Below are 18,529 nucleotides of genomic sequence, written 5' to 3'. Positions count from 1 at the left end.
AATATCTCAGTATATCCATAAAAAGCTGGGTGCTTGCTATGTTTCTCGGTGGTCTCAACAAAGGAATCAAACTGCCATTCACATCAGTGCTCTGAGCCAGAGGCAAGATAACTAACAAACCCTCACGCTATTCCTGAAAAGCTAAAGTGGTCTGCATGGTCCATTCTTCTCTTTCCCTCTTTTTTTTTTTTTTTTTTTTTAAATATCAAATGGGCTTTCTCTTTCCCTCTTGAGGAAGGGCTGGGAGTGGGAATTTTCTCCTGATCCTGCTACCCTGGGACAGAGAAGAAAAGCAGTTATGGAAGGTCAAATCGTAAGTTTGCCTAAAGCTTCACTGCATATCTTCTTGACTTTGGGATAGTTTGGGGTGCTGCAAACTCCTGTGTGATGTCTGGTGTTCAATGAAGGCAATTAGATCTTTATTATGTAATCTCCATGGAGGAAGGGAGTTGGGGGTTTCTCTTGTGCCTTCTTGCTGATGTTACTTTGTAGAAGCTTCATCCTTAAGTCATGTATTTTGATGGGAAATTTTCTTGACTATTAGAAAAAAAATTCACTGCACCATAATTCTGACCTGTGTCACACTGATCTATTTTTCTGCAGTACTTTGTGGAAGGCAGCCTTCACTTGAGCATTCCGTACACTGTAGACAAGGGGATTCAGTAATGGGTTGAAGAAGGTGTAAAACAGGAAAAGGATTTTCTTCTGTTCCTCTCGGTGGCTACTGTCAGGGGCCAAGTACACCATCATGGCTATGCCAAAGTAGAACCCAACCACACAGAGGTGGGAGGAGCAGGTGGAGAAGGCTTTCTTGCGGCCCTCCTTTGACTGGTTCTTCAGGATTGCCCAGAGGATACATACGTAGGAGACCAGCATCAGGGAAAGGGGCCCAACTAAAATAAACACACCATCAGCAAAGAGGAACATTTCATTGATCCAGATGTCACCACACATCACTTTGAGGACAGAGCTAATTTCTCAGAAAAAGTGGTTCACCTTCTGGGGCCCACAGAAGGGTAGCCGTAGAAACAGACTTACTTGGACTATGGCCAGGGAAAATCCACATACCCAGCAAGCGATGGCCAGGAACGTGCACACCCCCTCCAGTTCATGATGACCGTGTACTGCAGGGGGTGGCAGATCGCCACAAACCTGTCATAGGACATCACCACCAAAGTCAGGCACTCTACAGAAGCAAAGGCCAAATAGGAAACCATCTGCATGGTGCATGAGAAATAGGAGATGGTTTTCTTGTGTTTCACTAGGTTTTTCCAGCATATTTGGTAAATTGCTGGAAGCATAAACTACGTCAGTGATGGCCAAATGAAACAACAGACTGGTTCCAAATAGGAAAGGAGTACATCAAGGCTGTATATTGTCACCCTGCTTATTTAACTTATATGCAGAGTACATCATGAGAAACGCTGGACTGGAAGAAACACAAGCTGGAATCAAGATTGCTGGGAGAAATATCAATAACCTCAGATATGCAGATGACACCACCCTTAGGGCAGAAAGTGAAGAGGAACTAAAAAGCCTCTTGATGAAAGTGAAAGTGGAGAGTGAAAAAGTTGGCCTAAAGCTCAACATTCAGAAACGAAGATCATGGCATCCGGTCCCATCACTTCATGGGAAATAGATGGGGAAACAGTGGAAACAGTGTCAGACTTTATTTTTCTGGGCTCCAAAACCACTGCAGATGGTGACTGCAGCCATGAAATTAAAAGACGCTTACTCCTTGGAAGGAAAGTTATGACCAACCTAGATAGCATATTCAAAAGCAGAGACATTCCTTTGCCAACAAAGGTTCGTCTAGTCAAGGCTATGGTTTTTCCAGTGGTCATGTATGGATGTGAGAGTTGGACTGTGAAGAAGGCTGAGAGCTGAAGAATTGAAGCTTTTGAACTGTGGTGTTGAAGAAGATTCTTGAGAGTCCCTTGGACTGCAAGGAGATCCAGCCAGTCCATTCTAAAGGAGATCAGCCCTGGGATTTCTTTGGAAAGAATGATGCTAAAGCTGAAACTCCAGTACTTTGGCCACCTCATGCCAAAAGTTGACTCATTGGAAAAGACTCTGATGCTGGGAGGGATTGGGGGCAAGAGGGGAAGGGGACAACAGAGGATAAGATGGCTGGATGACATGACTGACTCTATGGACGTGAGTCTCAGTGAACTCCTGGAGTAGGTGATGGACAGGGAGGCCTGGCGTGCTGCGGTTCACGGGGTCGCAAAGAGTCAGATATGACTGAGCGACTGATCTGATCTGATGTATTATATAGGAAATTTGTAAGGAGACAAAATTCTAAGAGTTCTCATCACAAGGAATTTTTTCAACTTCTTTAATTTTTTATCTATACGAGATGATGTTTACCAAACTTACTGTTATAAAATTACTTTTTCTGTAAGTCCAATCATTATGCTCTATCACTTATACAGTGCTCCACGTCAATTATATCTCAATAAAACTGGAAGAAAAATTAAAATTAAAAACCAAAATGGGAGAAAAGCAAATTTTGAGGGAATTACTTTGGAGTATTCCCAACATGATAAAAAGTTATGTTTCCATGAACACAGAAAGCTCAGCAAATTGGAGGCAAGAAAGGTGGAATTAAAGCGAGCTAAAACATACAGTCTTCTGAAAACCAAACAGAAACTATTTTCAAATCAGGGAAAATATATATACCTATTATCATCAGAAAGCATTTCAGATGGAAAAAAAATTTTGTTTAGTGTTTCTTGCAATAAACTGGCAATAAACACTTAATTTTTTCCTTCTACACTGGATCCACCAGATTTAGTCCTATCTATTATTCCTTACTTGGATATATTTCTCAGTAAATATAGGCAAGTTCAGACTCTCAAAGATTTCCTTTCATTAACCATTCATCCACCCTTTTTCTATTCCAGATATAGATCCAACTATTCATTTTGTCTAAGTTAATCATTATGTAAAAGCATCAGTCTACCAAGTTGCACTGCTTTAGTGTAGGAGAGTAACTTGTAAGCCTTGCTCCTCTGATTCAGTTCAGTTCAGTCGTTCAGTCGTGTCCGACTCTTTGCGACCCCATGGACTGCAGGACGCCAACTCCCGGAGCTTTCTCAAACTCATGTCCATTAAGTCGGTGATGCAATCCAACCATCTCAGCCTGTGTCATCCCCTTCTCCTCCTGCCTTTTATCTTTCCCAGTATCAAGGTCTTTTCAAATGAGTCAGTTCTTCGCATGAGGTGGCCAAAGTATTGGAGTTTCAGCTTCAACATCAGTCCTTCCAATGAATATTCAGGACTGATTTCCTTTAGGATGGACTGGTTGGATCTCCTTGCAGTCCAAGGGACTCTCAAGAGTCTTCTCCAACACCACAGTTCAAAACAATCAATTCTTCGGTGCTCAGCTTTCTTTATAGTCCAGCTTTCACATCCATACATGACTACTGGAAAAACCATAGTCTTGACTAGATGGAACTGTGTTGGCAAAGTAATGTCTCTGCTTTTTAATATGCTGTCTAGGTTGGTCATAACATTTCTTCCAAGGAGCAAGTGTCTTTTAATTTCATGGCTGCAGTCACCATCTGCAGTGATTTTGGAGCCTGCAAAAATAAAGTCAGCCACTGTTTCCACTGTTTCCCCATCTATTTGCCATAAAATGATGGGACCGGATGTCATGATGTTAGTTTTCTGAATGCTGAGTTTTAAGCCAACTTTTTCACTCTCCTCTTTCACTTTCATCAAGAGGCTCTTTAGTTCGTCTTCACTTTCTGCCATAAAGGTGGTATCATCTGCATATATGAGGTTATTGATATTTCTCCCAGCAACCTTGATTCCAGCTTGTACTTCATCCAGCCCAGGATTTCTCATAATGTTCTCTGCATATAAGTTAAATAAGCAGGGCAACAATATACAGCCTTGACGTGCTCCTTTCCTGATTTGGAACCAGTCTGTTGTTCTTGAAAAGCTATGGATGAAGCTTCATGACATTGTACAGGAAGCAGTGATCAAGTTCATTCCCAAGAAAAAGAAATGCAAAAAGGCAAAATGGTTGTCTGAGGAGGCCTTACAAATAGCTGAGAAAAGAGGAGAAGCTGAAGGCAAAGGAGAAAAGGAAAGATGTACCCATTTGAATGCAGAGCTCCAAAGAATAGCAAGGAGATATGAAAGGCCTTCTTCAGTGATCAATGCAAAGAAATAGAGGAAAACAATAGAATGGGAAAGACTAGAGATGTCTTCAAGAAAATTAAAGATACCAAGGAAACGTTTCATGCAAAGATGGGCATAATGAAGGACAGAAATGGCATGGACCTCTGATTACTGCTTTCAATATTCACTGTTAAGTCTTGCCTCAGGGTGAACCACAAGAGATTTAAAACAACTCCACTCCTCTTCCCTTCAAAATACAAAGGAAAACTCTGAACTGAAAATAAAAAAAACTCTTCAGCATTAAAAAAGAAATTGGTGAATGGCATTTAATTAGAATAAAAGAGTTCTGTGGTATTGGAGAAAACTCTTGTGAGTCCCTTGGACTGCAAGGAGATCCAACCAGTCCATCCTAAAGGAGATCAGTCCTGAGTGTTCATTGGAAAGACTGATGCTGAAGCTGAAACTCCAACATTTTGGCCACCTGATGTGAAGAGCAGACTCATTTGAAAAGACCCTGATGCTGGGAAAGATTGAAGGCTGGAGAACAAGGGGACGGCAGAGGATAAGATGGTTGGATGGCATCACCAACTCAATGGACATGAGTTTGAGTAAACTCTGGGAGTTGGTGATGGACAGGGGGCCTGGCATGCTGCAGTCCATGGGTCGCAAAGAGTTGGATATGACTGAGTGACTGAACTGAACTGAACTGAAAGACTTCTGCTCTGTTTAAAAAAAAAAAAAAAGGCACCGGTAAGAATATGAAAAGATAAACAACACACGGGCTGGGGAGAAAATCTTTGCATATGTAGGAAAAAAGGAGTTGATTCTAAAAAATAAAGAAAGGACTTTTGCAACACAATAAGAAGGGGGCTCAGTTGGTAAAGAATCTGCCTGCAAAGCAGGAGACACAGGAGATGCAGTTTTGGTCCCTGGGTCTGGAAGACCCCCCGGAGGAGGAACTGGCAACTCACTCCAGTATTCTCACCTGGAAAATCCCACGGACAAAGGAGCCTGGTGGGCTACGTCCATGGGGGTCGCAAAGAGTCAGACACGACTTAGCGACTAAGCACACACACACAAGGAAAACAAACAAGCCAGTTAAAAAATGGGCAAAAAACTCTGACAGACACCTATTCAAAGAAGATTCACAAATAGCAAAGAAGCATATGAAAAGACGGCCCACATCTATGTGATCAGAGAAATGAACATTAAAACAACAATGAAACATCAGTGTGCACCTAGTAGAATGGCTAAAATCCTGACCATTGACAACACCAAACACTGATTCAGATGTGGATCAACAGAAAGTTGCATATACTGCTGAGGGGAATTTATTTTAATTCATTGCAAAATGGTACAGCCACCTTGAAAAGACGGTTTGAGAACGTCTAAAAAAAATAAATACTCTACTATATGAGCTACAAGTGGCCCTACTATTTACCCAAAGGATTTGAAAACTTATGTCCACATAAAAGACATGAACAGTAATATTTAAAGCAGCTTTATTTATGATTGTCTAAACTTAGAAGCAATCCAGATGTCCTTCGGTTGGTAAAGGATAAACGGTGGTGCACGCAGACAAGAGAACAGTATTCTGCACTAAAAAGAAATGAACTAGCATGTAAAAAAAAAAAAAAAAAATTAAATGCACACCACTGAGTGACAGAAGTCAATGTGAAAATACTATATACTATATGATCCCAACATTCTGAAAAGCCAAAACTATGGAGGCAATCAAGATATCAGTGGTTACCAGGGACTAGTAGTGAGAGAGGAAGAGGGGACTCTCAGGACAGTGAAATTACTCTTTATGAAAATATAATTGTGGATGCACATAATTATACACTCATCAAGTACACAGAATATACAACAGCACAAATGAATCCTCATGGAAGCTGTGAAAATTGGGTGATGATGTATCAGGACAGCTTTATGAATGATAACGAATGCACCACTCTGTAGGGGGATGTTTATAATGGGGAAGGTTATGTATGTATGGAGACAAGGGGTATTGGGGTATCTCTGTACCTTTCACACTTCCCTCGTGGCTCAGACGGTAAAATGTCTACCTACAATGTGGGAGACCCGAGTTCAATCCCTGGGTTGGGAAGATCCCCTGGAGAAGGCAATGGCAACCCACTCCAATACTCTTGTCTGGAAAATCACATGGACGGAGGAACCTGGTAGGCTATAGTCCATGGGGTTGCAAAGAGTCAGACACGACTGAGCGACTTCACTTTCACTTTCTGTACCTTTCGATCAATTTTGCTTTGATTCTAAAATTACTTTAAAATAAAGTTTATTACATAAAAATGAGTAAAAGATGTAAAGAAATACCTCATCAAAAAAGATATGCAGATGGTAAAGAAGAACTTGTAAAGAAACTCAACATCGAATGTCAACAGGAAATTTAATATTAACACAAGAATGAAATACCAGTGCAGATAGGTCAGAACAGTGAAAATTCAAAATATCTCAGTATATCCATAAAAAGCTGGGTGCTTGCTATGTTTCTCGGTGGTCTCAACAAGGAATCCAAACTGCCATTCACATCAGTGCTCTGAGCCAGAGGCAAGATAACTAACAAACCCTCACGCTATTCCCTGAAAAGCTAAAGTGGTCTGCATGGTCCATTCTTCTCTTTCCCTCTTGAGGAAGGGCTGGGAGTGGGAATTTTCTCCTGATCCTGCTACCCTGGGACAGAGAAGAAAAGCAGTTATGGAAGGTCAAATGCGTAAGTTTGCCTAAAAGCTTCACTGCATATCTTCTTGACTTTGGGATAGTTTGGGGTGCTGCAAACTCCTGTGTGATGTCTGGTGTTCAATGAAGGCAATTAGATCTTTATTATGTAATCTCCATGGAGGAAGGGAGTTGGGGGTTTCTCTTGTGCCTTCTTGCTGATGTTACTTTGTAGAAGCTTCATCCTTAAGTCATGTATTTTGATGGGAAATTTTCTTGACTATTAGAAAAAAAATTCACTGCACCATAATTCTGACCTGTGTCACACTGATCTATTTTTCTGCAGTACTTTGTGGAAGGCAGCCTTCACTTGAGCATTCCGTACACTGTAGACAAGGGGATTCAGTAATGGGTTGAAGAAGGTGTAAAACAGGAAAAGGATTTTCTTCTGTTCCTCTCGGTGGCTACTGTCAGGGGCCAAGTACACCATCATGGCTATGCCAAAGTAGAACCCAACCACACAGAGGTGGGAGGAGCAGGTGGAGAAGGCTTTCTTGCGGCCCTCCTTTGACTGGTTCTTCAGGATTGCCCAGAGGATACGCACGTAGGAGACCAGCATCAGGGAAAGGGGCCCAACTAAAATAAACACACCATCAGCAAAGAGGAACATTTCATTGATCCAGATGTCACCACACATCACTTTGAGGACAGAGCTAATTTCTCAGAAAAAGTGGTTCACCTTCTGGGGCCCACAGAAGGGTAGCCGTAGAAACAGACTTACTTGGACTATGGCCAGGGAAAATCCACATACCCAGCAAGCGATGGCCAGGAACGTGCACACCCTCCAGTTCATGATGACCGTGTACTGCAGGGGGTGGCAGATCGCCACAAACCTGTCATAGGACATCACCACCAAAGTCAGGCACTCTACAGAAGCAAAGGCCAAATAGGAAACCATCTGCATGGTGCATGAGAAATAGGAGATGGTTTTCTTGTGTTTCACTAGGTTTTCCAGCATATTTGGTAAATTGCTGGAAGCATAGGCTACGTCAGTGATGGCCAAATGAGACAGGAAGTAGTACATGGGGGTGTGCAGTCTGGAGTCAAGCAAGATGAGTCCCAAGATCATCCCATTTGCCAGCAGGTTGAAGGTATATAACAGGATGAAGATAACGAAGAGGAGCAATTCCATGTCTTCACTGAGCTGAAATCCCACCAGGATGAATTCTGCGATCCATGATTGGTTGCCTTTCATTCCCAAAGGCAGTCTCTAAGGGACTAAAGTGTGATGGGAAGGTCAGAGCTGGACAGCAAGGAAAATCAGAGTTACTTATGGGAAGTAAATTCAAAAGAAGTTTGTGTGCTTGTCCCTACTTCAGTGAGAGTTCTCTAAAATGTTTCTCAGTATGTTTGTTTTTCTTACTTTATTGTGAAGTTATCAAAATTTAGGATAAGTATCAGAAATATAAACAATATTAATATATACCCTTTACCAATTTTTTCATGTTTGCTTTATCATTTTTCTCTCTTGTTAATATTCTCTGAACCATATAATAATTAAGTGTACCAGAAGGCCAGCTTATCTCCAAACTGTTTGATCTTCTTAAGAGCAAGAATCATGAGATGATAACATGATTCACTATTTTAGGTATAGCATTTCAGCCCCTCTGGTCCACGATTGAAGTCCAATGTCACATATAATATTTTACCACCTCTAATCTGAAAGTTAATCAGTCTTCCCTCCTTGACATTAATATTTTTAAAGAGTATGAGTTCTTATTTTGTATATCATCTCTCACTTGTGGTTTTCCATGGATTTCCCATGTTTTATTTATAAATTTACTTATAAATTTTTGGCAGGAAAAAATGTAACTCGTTAATCTTAAAACTTTTCATGAATATTCAAATAATGTTAAGTAATCCCAATATAGGTGATGCTGCTGTGTATTACTTGGTTAAGGTGGTATCTCCAAGTTCATTCCATTATACTCTTAAAGAGATGGGAATACCAGACCACCTGACCTGCCTCCTGAGAAATCTTTATGCAGGTCAGGAAGCAATAGTTAGAACTGGACGTGGAACAACAGACTGGTTCCAAATAGGAAAAGAAGTACGTCAAGGCTGTATATTATCACCCTGCTTATTTAACTTATATGCAGAGTACATCATGAGAAATGCTGGGCTGGATGAAGCACAAGCTGGAATCAAGATTGTTGGGAGAAATATCAATAACCTCAAATATGCAGATGATACCACCCTTATGGCAGAAAGCAAAGAACTTAAGAACCTCTTGATGAAAGTGAAAGAGGAGAGTGAAAAAGTTGGCTTAAAACTCAATATTCAGAAAACTAAGATCACGACATCCGGTCCCATCACTTCATGGCAAATAGATGGGGAAACAGTGGAAACAGTGACAGACTTTATTTTGGGGGCTCCAAAATCACTGCAGATGATGACTGCAGCCATGAAATTAAAAGATGCTTGCTCCTTGGAAGAAAAGTTATGACTAACCTAGACAGCATATTAAAAAGCAGAGACATTACTTTGCCAACAAAGGTCTGTCTAGTCAAAGCTATGGTTTTTCCAGTAGTTATGTCTGGATGTGAGAGTTGGACTATAAAAAAAGCTGCGAGCCAAAGAATTGATGCTTTTGAACTGTGGTGTTGGAGAAGACTCTTGAGAGTCCCTTGGACTGCAAGGAGATCCAGCCAGTCTGTCCTAAAGGAAATCAGTCCTGAATGCTGAAGCTGAAACTCTAATACTTTGGCCACCTGATGCAATGAGCTGACTCATTTGAAAAGACCCTGATGCTGGGAAAGATTGAGGGCAGAAGGAGAAGGGGATGACAGAGGATGAGATGGTTGGATGGCATCACCGACTCGATGGACATGGCTTTGGGTGGACTCTGGGAGTTGGTGATGGACAGGGAGGCCTGGAGTGCTGCATGCAGTCCATGGGGTCACAAAGAGTTGGACATGACTGAGCGACTGAACTGAACTGAATTCATAATTTTAAGTACTTTGTTCCTTCTGGCTTAAATTATTCTGTACTTATCTTGTAGATTTTTTACTTCAGCTTTGAATCAAGTTATTTCACTAAAAACATTTAATTTCTCCATAACTGAAAAAGACACATGTACCCCAATGTTCCCCACAGCACTATTTACAATAGCTAGGACATGAAAACAACCTAGATGCCCTTTAACAGATGTATGGATAAAGAAGCTGTGGCACATATATATACAATGGAACGCTATCAGTCATAAGAAGGAATTTATTGGAATCAGTTCTAATGAGGTGGATGAACTTAAGAGTCTATTATAGAGAGTGAAGCAATTCAGAAAGAGAAAAACAAATATTGTATATTAATGCATATATGCAGAATCTAGAAAAATGGTACTCATGAAGTTATTTTCAGGACAGCAAAAGAGATACAGACATAAAGAACAGATTTGTGGACATAGTAGGGGGAAGGAGAGGGCAGGACAGTTTGAGAGAGTAGCATTGAGACATATACATTACCGTATATAAAATTTGCTGTATGATGCAGGGAGCACAAATCCGGTTCTCTGTGACAACTTAGATGGGTGAGATGAAAGTTCAAGAGGGAAGGGACATATGTATACCTATGGCTGATTCATGTTGATATATGGCAGAAACCAAGACAATATTGTAAGCTAATTATCCTCTGACTAAAACTTTTTAAAAAGGGGAAAAAAATAAAGTACATCTATATGAGTAAAAACGAAATTTGGTTTCTTATTGAAGAATCATGTTTTTAAATCAGTATCTGGATTTATTGGATATTGTTATTAATATTTTTATCAGGATTGTTGCCAAATTTCTAATATTTTCATTCAACAGAAACCATATACAATTTGGGAGAGTACCTAAGTTGTTAACTGAATAATGAATTCTCAGCTTCACTTGTCTAATCCTAACACATGTTTACTGACTTCTTTTCGAGAACATCACTAATTTAACACTACTGTTGAAGAAAATGATATAAATATTATATGAAAGTTTACTTTTTAGGCAAAAGTATATTTAGAATTAAAATTATTTACACTTTTTGGTTTTCTTTGTATTTAGATAATGATAGGCTCTTAGAAATTTTAGAATTACAAATTAAAATTTCAACGGTCTGATTCATTCTGTGAACAAATTAGCGTTTATCTCATAGGAAATTTTGACATCAAGTTTTCCTAAGTCTTAGTAAAACATGACATTCCATAAAATAATACATGTATGAAACCTATGGCCAAAAGTGATCATTGCTAATAACTTGTACATATAGTTTTCCATTATTCACTGTATCTATGTTTTAAAAAATATAATTAAATTATATAAACAGTTTTATTTCTCTCATTTAAATCATGCCAGGTATGTTTTCCATATCAAAATGTTTCAACACAATATACTTTAAACATTTGCATACTACTTTATTGCACATAAATATTTTACTTGATTTAACACATTACCTTCTAACCAGGTTATATGTAATGTAATGCCATAGATTCAATTTTATACATATTTTTTTGCATATATATTTTATTATTTTCTTATTGCATATTCCTAGACATGGGAGTTCTCAGATTTCTATCATCTTTCTACCTATATCCATCACCATGATCATCATTTATAAAAAGCAAACAAGTCAAAAAAATCAAAATATATCAGCCCTAGAAGAAACCATTCAGTGGGAAAAGATCCTAATTTAACAATTAGAACTGTAAGCTCCAGTTCACCTTTCCTGTCAAGTTGTTCCGCTTCAACTTTTCTACTTTTATCATGTTGATTCTCACATTTTAACACAATTTAGCCAAACCTGATATAAAACACATTTCCTGAGGTTCATTCTACAGGCATTTTCTCCTTAAGACATCTTTTTCCATATATGGTTTTAATTAATGCTAAGATATGAATTTCTCACTTTGCTTCTAATCTATAGTTTCTTCTTAATTTCATTTTGGGGCTCAAAGAGGTACTCCTGTTTCCTAGATGAATGACAAGAAGGAATGACTTGTTATTTAAAGACCTACACCATCCATTATACAGAGATGTCTTTACCAACATAGTTATTACAGGTTAAACAATATTATGATTTAATTAACATCATAATTTTCAATTACAAAATGTTGCAAACTATGATGTGACTTTTATCACTCATGGCCAAAGCCTGGTTTCTAAAAAAACTAACAAATTCCTCGATAATATGAGAAAAATATCTAAAGATAGATGATATACATAGTTTTAATTCCTATGCTTGGACTTTATATCATGGAAGGAATTAGTAATTAAGATATTCTGGAAATTATTATATATCCTTGTGAAGAATATCAGGTTTAGTTATCCTCAGATGAGGACAACCATCCCTGAAGAGAAATTCTGGAAGCAAATCATGGTAAGCTAAATTGGTACAGGTACCAGCTTCCTTGCTACAAAAGGAAAAATAACAGGATCTTTATCAAATGGCTAGAGGGCTTCTCCCAGCCACTTACTAACACCTCCCTACTGAGCAGAAAGGAAAGGAGCTCCAGTGTTCTCACTTCCCCAGCAGGAGGACATATCTAGGATATAGAAGTAACAGATGGTTCTCAGCCAAGGAAGAAATGAAAGACAAGTGAAGGACAAGTCACATAACACCTCTGGCTTCGTCACATGTAAGGGAGGCAAACGCTCTAGATGACCTTATGCCCCTTTTAGTTTGATGCTATGATTCATGGACACTGAGTTTCACCAGCTTCTGCCCACACGTGGGACACCAGGGAGGGGCTCTGACTGGGAGTAAGAAACCTATGTTTAGACAGCGTGGGTATCAGATGTGACTCTGAGACTCCAGCACAGAGCAAGAAAGGGGTCTTCAAGAGGGTGTTTTTTTCTTTTTCCTAACCCTGATGATTCTGCCAGCCTTCTCTCCTGCTCTTCTTAAACCATTAATCAATGTGTAAGTAAGGATTTATATAACTGGGAGCTGCTACTATTTCTGGTATTTTTCTCAATTTGGGCTGGAATGTAGAGGAAAACTCACAGAGATGGGGAATGGCTGGAGCTGAGTCACCTGCTCCCTGGAGCGAGTGCAGGGGATGGTTGAGTACCAGAAACCTTTTCTGTCCGAACGGAGAAGAACTCAGGGTGCTCAGGAGCCTCTAGAAGTGAGGGTTTTAGAGTCTGATCACTTAAAACCAGCCCATTCCCCAGAGGCATTCCTGACGAGTCCAGGGAACAAATTACTAAGCGTCTTCTGACCATTCTTTCTTCCCTACAGACTAGAGCAAAACCTACCCCTCTCCTCTTGGCTCTTCAGCTTGCTGTCAGTGTGCATGTGTGTATGTATGAGTGATGAGTGTATGAGTGTGTGTGTGTGTGTGTGTGTGCACACATGCCTGCTTATGCTGAGAAGTAAGAACTATGTTAGAATTGCAGGTTGTCCTTCATCAAGAGGATGTTGATACAGGAATTTAATGGATCTCAGCCATACATTATGAACCATGTCCCACAGTACAATCCCCAAGGGTATGCATGTATTGTGTACTTTTTCTTGAAATTGCTCCTCTCCATATCCCACTTATGGAAAGTTTCATGATGTAATAAATGTTACCCCATGGAGCTTGTTGCCAACCCCTCCAAGGACTGTATTTTCCTTCGGGAGTGCAGTTTTGCTGAAAAGTGTTAATATGAAAGTTTCTATTAATTCCCATTGCAAATACTACTTTTTAGCTGGAAAAAATGGAGATTGAATCCACTCCCTCAGTGCTTTCCTGACTTCTTTTGGTTTCAAGCTACTCCCCACGTATTTGTCCACTTTCTAAAACATTTCCCCTAAATACATATCCTATATTTAGAGAATCCATTGTAATCTCTCTGCTTTAAACATTTAGATGTTAAACTTGGATGATGGACGGCTTTGTCAGATCTAGAGAAAGCATGCAATCATAATACCTGCTGCTGCTGCTAAGTCATTTCAGTCGTGTCTGACTCTGGACCCCATAGACAGCAGCCCACCAGGCTTTCCTGTCCCTGGGATTCTCCAGGCAAGAATACTGGAGTGGGTTGCCGTTTCCTTCTCCAATGCATGAAAGTGAAAAGTGAAAGTAAAGTCGTTCAGTCGTGTCCAACTCCGTGCGACCCCATGGACTGCAGCCTACCAGGCTCCTCCATCCATGGGATTTTCCAGGCAAGAGTACTGGAGTGGAGTCCCTTCAAATTCATGAGTATTCATATTAATTTGGCTCTTACTGCTATAAATCATACTAAATTTCCCTAGTCTTCTCTCCCAGATGAAAATGCCCTATTTTCTCACTCTTTAAATCTCCCACCTATTCTCTCACTCACAGTTTCAGCAGCTGAATGAGAGTAGCTGAGAACATAAAAGAAACCACATGACAATGTTCACAATCTCAACCATCACATTCACACGTGGTTGCTGTTCAGTCGCTAAGTCATGTCCAACTCTCTGTGACACCATGGACTGAAGCGCCGACTTCCCTGTCCTTCACTATTTCTCAGTTTGTTCAAACTCATGTGCTTTGAGTCAGTGATACCATTCAATCATCTCGTCCGCTGCCACCCACTTCTCCTTTTGCCTTCAAATTTTCCCAGCATCAGGGTCTTATCCAATTAGCTGACTCTTCGCATCAGGTGGCCAAAGCACTGGAGCTTTCACAGTTACTAAATCTATGCATTTATCCCAACTTCTCTGCTATTATTATTGAGTCACTAGTTTGTGCTTAACAAAGGCCAGCCTTTCACTTATGTGAGGAATCCCATGCAATTGGTTATCATCAAGAAGATAAGAGATAACAATCGCTAGAGAGGATGTGGGGGGCGGGGAGGAAACTTTGTATGCTCTTGATGGGAATGAAATTTGGTTCAACCATTATGAAAAACCATATGGAGTTTCCTTAAGGAATTAAAAATAGAACTATGATATGATCCAGCAATTCCTTTTCCGGTTATAATCCCAAAGGAGATGAAAACAGGATTTCAAAAAGACACATGCACCCCCATGTTTACTGCAGCATTATTCTCCATAGCCAAGACAGTGAGACAACATAAGTGCTCATCAGTGGATATATGGATAAAGAAGATGTCATTTATATATATATATATCAGATCAGATCAGATCAGATCAGTCACTCAGTCGTGTCCGACTTTTTGCGACCCCATGAATCGCAGCACTCCAGGCCTCCCTGTCCATCACCAACTCCCGGAGTTCACTCAGACTCACATCCATCGAGTCAAGTGATGCCATCCAGCCATCTCATCCTCTGTCGTCCCCTTCTCCTCCTGCCCCCAATCCCTCCCAGCATTAGAGTCTTTTCCAATGAGTCAACTCTTCGCATGAGGTGGCCAAAGTACTGGAGTTTCAGCTTTAGTATCATCCCTTCCAAAGAAATCCCAGGGCTGATCTCTTTGTAGTCCAAGGGACTCTCAAGAGTCTTCTCCAACACCACAGTTCAAAAGCATCAATTCTTCAGCACTCAGCCTTCTTCACACTCCAACTCTCACATCCATACATGACCACTGGAAAAACCATAGCCTTGACTAGACGAACCTTTGTTGGCAAAGTAATGTCTCTGCTTTTGAATGTGCTATCTAGGTTGGTCATAACTTTCCTTCCAAGGAGTAAGTGTCTTTTAATTTCATGGCTGCAATCACCATCTGCAGTGATTTTGGAGCCCAGAAAAATAAAGTCTGACACTGTTTCCACTGTTTCCCCATCTATTTCCCATGAAGTGGTGGGACCAGATGCCATGACCTTCATTTTCTGAATGTTGAGCTTTAAGCCAACTTTTTCACTCTCCACTTTCATTTTCGTCAAGAGGCTTTTGAGTTCCTCTTCACTTTCTGCCATAAGAGTGGTGTCATCTGCATATCTGAGGTTATTGGTATTTCTCCCGGCAATCTTGATTCCAGCTTGTGCTTCTTCTAGCCCAGCGTTTCTCATGATGCACTCTGCATAGAAGTATTATTTAGCCACGAGAAAGGAGGACATTCTGCCACTTGCAACAGCATGGGTGGACCGCGAGCACGCTACGCTAAGATAAACCAGACCAAGAAAGACAAGGATGGTATCACTGATATGAGGAATCTCGGCAAGACAGACTTCATAAAAAGAGAGTAAAACGGGGGTTACCGGGGGATTTGGGCAAGAGGATAGGATCAATGTTGCTTAGGGTACAAATTTAACAGTGAGGAGTAAATCAGCCCTAGAGACCTAATGGACAGTATAGTTAATACAGACAACAACAATGTATTATAATCAAACTTGGTAAGCTACTAGAATTTAAGTACTCCAACCACTATAAAAAAAGGATAATTATGTATTGTGAAAGAGGTGCTAATTATTGTTACAATGACAATCACATTACAACATATAAATGTAACAAATGAACAGTGTACACCTTAAATTTACAAAATGTTCTATGTCAAGTGCATTTCAATTTAAAATATAATGATTATTGTTCGGCAGAAACCAGCACACTGTAAAGCAATTATCCTCCAATTAAACAAATAAATACAATAAAAGGCAAATTATTTTAGAAAAGTATAGTAAGTAATACAACCTCAAACAAAGAAGCTTATGAAAATAAATCACTAATCAGAGTTGGGAGAGCTTTTAATCTCATTTACTCCACCCTTTATTTAAAAAGCTTCTGTTTCAGTCCCTACTGCATGTATAATATTATGCAAAGTAATATCATGGGTGATAAACCTTTAGAAACAGTGTTTCTATTTTTGAAATTAATAATCCAGCTAGGGAATATTTTCTAGATATTATTATAATAACATTTTACACTAAAAATAAATTCTTGATATTTGCATTTTCTCTCCTCAGGATGCTTAGTAATTTCTTTTTTTTTTTTTTTTGACTTACAAATCAAATTTTCCAAATCAATTTATTAATTATTATCCTGACAGCTGACATCATTAATACTTTAACAGAAACCACTTAAAATTAGCTAAATATCTAAGATAGTTACATTTACAAAAGATATACAAATTAAAACCATTTAAAAAGTAATAGATACCATAATTTGTACTGGACCATAAGCTTCTGTATTCAGAAATGATTGTAAAATTAAAACCTAAGATAAAATCTGTACACCATATACTTTGAGTGACTTACATCTTAGAAAACAAAGGCAGTCTTTTCACTGTTACACATTTAGTGTCTCTGGAGGGTTGAGGAGAGAAACACCATGATACTTTGAATTTTTGTACTTCTCTCTTATTTACTGTTGTGTGTGCTGTGGTGCTCTGAGGTAGGTCTGGTGAAGGTCCAGGAGACAAGGCTTTAGAGTTTTCAGAGTATATCCAGTCTTCTGTACTAATGATTCAGGCCAGCTTTGTCCTGTGACTGTGTAGAGTGCTAAATGAAAGGCCACTGCAGCGATAACTGACGGCAAATACTTTAGATATGGGTCAGCATCTATCAAACTTAACTCTCCCCAAAACATTGCTAAACTTTCAACTTTGCAGTTTGCCGGCTACTGATGCAGAAAGTACTGGGTAAGAAACTGATTTATTGTTGGTGCAGCTAAGTCAAAAGCCAGGACTTTCAAGACTAGGTGCTCCATCCTTAGAACTTGTTTCTTGGTATAAGTGTCATCTATAATGTATACAAACTCTGCTACTTCTGGCGGGTATATTTCTTCAAACTTTGAGGCTAAAAGCATAGCAGCAGTGCCCACAGGTTGAAGTTTTCCTCTCAACACAGACATGCATGAAAGAAACCTATCAATGTAGTTCACAGCCAAATGCAGGGTCTCGTTCTGCAGTTTATATTCTTCTCCTACTTCAACTAACCAGTCCACGAGGATAGCCCTCATACTGTTAGTAATGTCTGGCTGTTTCTTCATGTAACCCACTTTAGGCTTACATTTAACCTCCATTTCCCTAAGGTACGTGTGAATGTCCTCATGGTAGTCTGGTACTTCATTAAGACTCACTGGCTTTTCATCTTCCAATACAACTGACATTTCCATAGTATGTGGAGACTCAAAACTACCATCCATTGGGTAATCAAGAGGTGCCAGTGGCTTTCTTGGTCCTGGTAAAGTAACAGCTGAATTAAAGGCCAAGACATCTTCATTTTCTGATTTTTTAGATTCAGTTGGCCTCTTTTGAACCTCTTCTTCTGCTTCATCCACATGAATGGTAAATGCAGGCTGTTTATTGTTTGCTTTCCAGGGAGGAACAGGGACATACTCACCATTTATAGGAAGATCCTTAAGAGGTGCAACCCGTCACGTCTTAGGCCTCTGGGGAGCTGGACCCCGCAAGTTCCCGGCCCTCAGTACTGCCAGCCCAGCCCGGGTCCGGAGCTGCTGGGTGGGCGCCTACTTCTCGGGGTTGACGTTCTCCTGTCCTCCTGGAACGCCGTCTGCTGCAAACCGCCGAACCCGCTTCGCGGGCCGCAGGCCCGTGCGCGGAGCTGCCCAACATCACTGCTCCCGGGGACGCGGCGCGATCAGCCTGGCGCCAAGCAGCGTGCACTGCGTCCCGCCGACCAGCCGAGGAACACTCCAGCCGTACCCGCCCGCCGCAGCCCGAGCCAGCCTGCCCGTCCGCTCGGGACCGTGTAGGACCGAGAAGACTGAGAAAGGCGGAGGCAGGAACTGCCGGGCGTGGAGGGACAAGGACGCCCCCGAAATGAAGCGAGCAGCCCGCCCGATGCTTAGTAATTTCAATGAAAAAAGTTGCTTTCTATAGGA

General features: G+C 40.3%; 3 pseudogenes; all 3 read right to left on the bottom strand.

Moving 5' to 3' along the window:
• Window positions 1-411: 411 nt before the first annotated feature.
• On the bottom strand, window positions 412-6,758 carry LOC138987559 (olfactory receptor 2A2-like; annotated as a pseudogene).
• LOC102280724 (olfactory receptor 2A2-like) lies at window positions 6,620-8,084 on the bottom strand (annotated as a pseudogene).
• An 8,648-nt stretch (window positions 8,085-16,732) lies between these two features.
• Window positions 16,733-18,260, bottom strand: LOC102282869 (cyclin-A2 pseudogene; annotated as a pseudogene).
• Between the last annotated feature and the right edge of the window lie 269 nt (window positions 18,261-18,529).

This window comes from Bos mutus, chromosome 4 (assembly GCF_027580195.1).
Source record: "Bos mutus isolate GX-2022 chromosome 4, NWIPB_WYAK_1.1, whole genome shotgun sequence".
Classification (NCBI taxonomy): domain Eukaryota; kingdom Metazoa; phylum Chordata; class Mammalia; order Artiodactyla; family Bovidae; genus Bos; species Bos mutus.
Note: the sequence above shows the minus strand (reverse complement) of the source record. Positions and strands in the feature narration are given on the sequence as shown.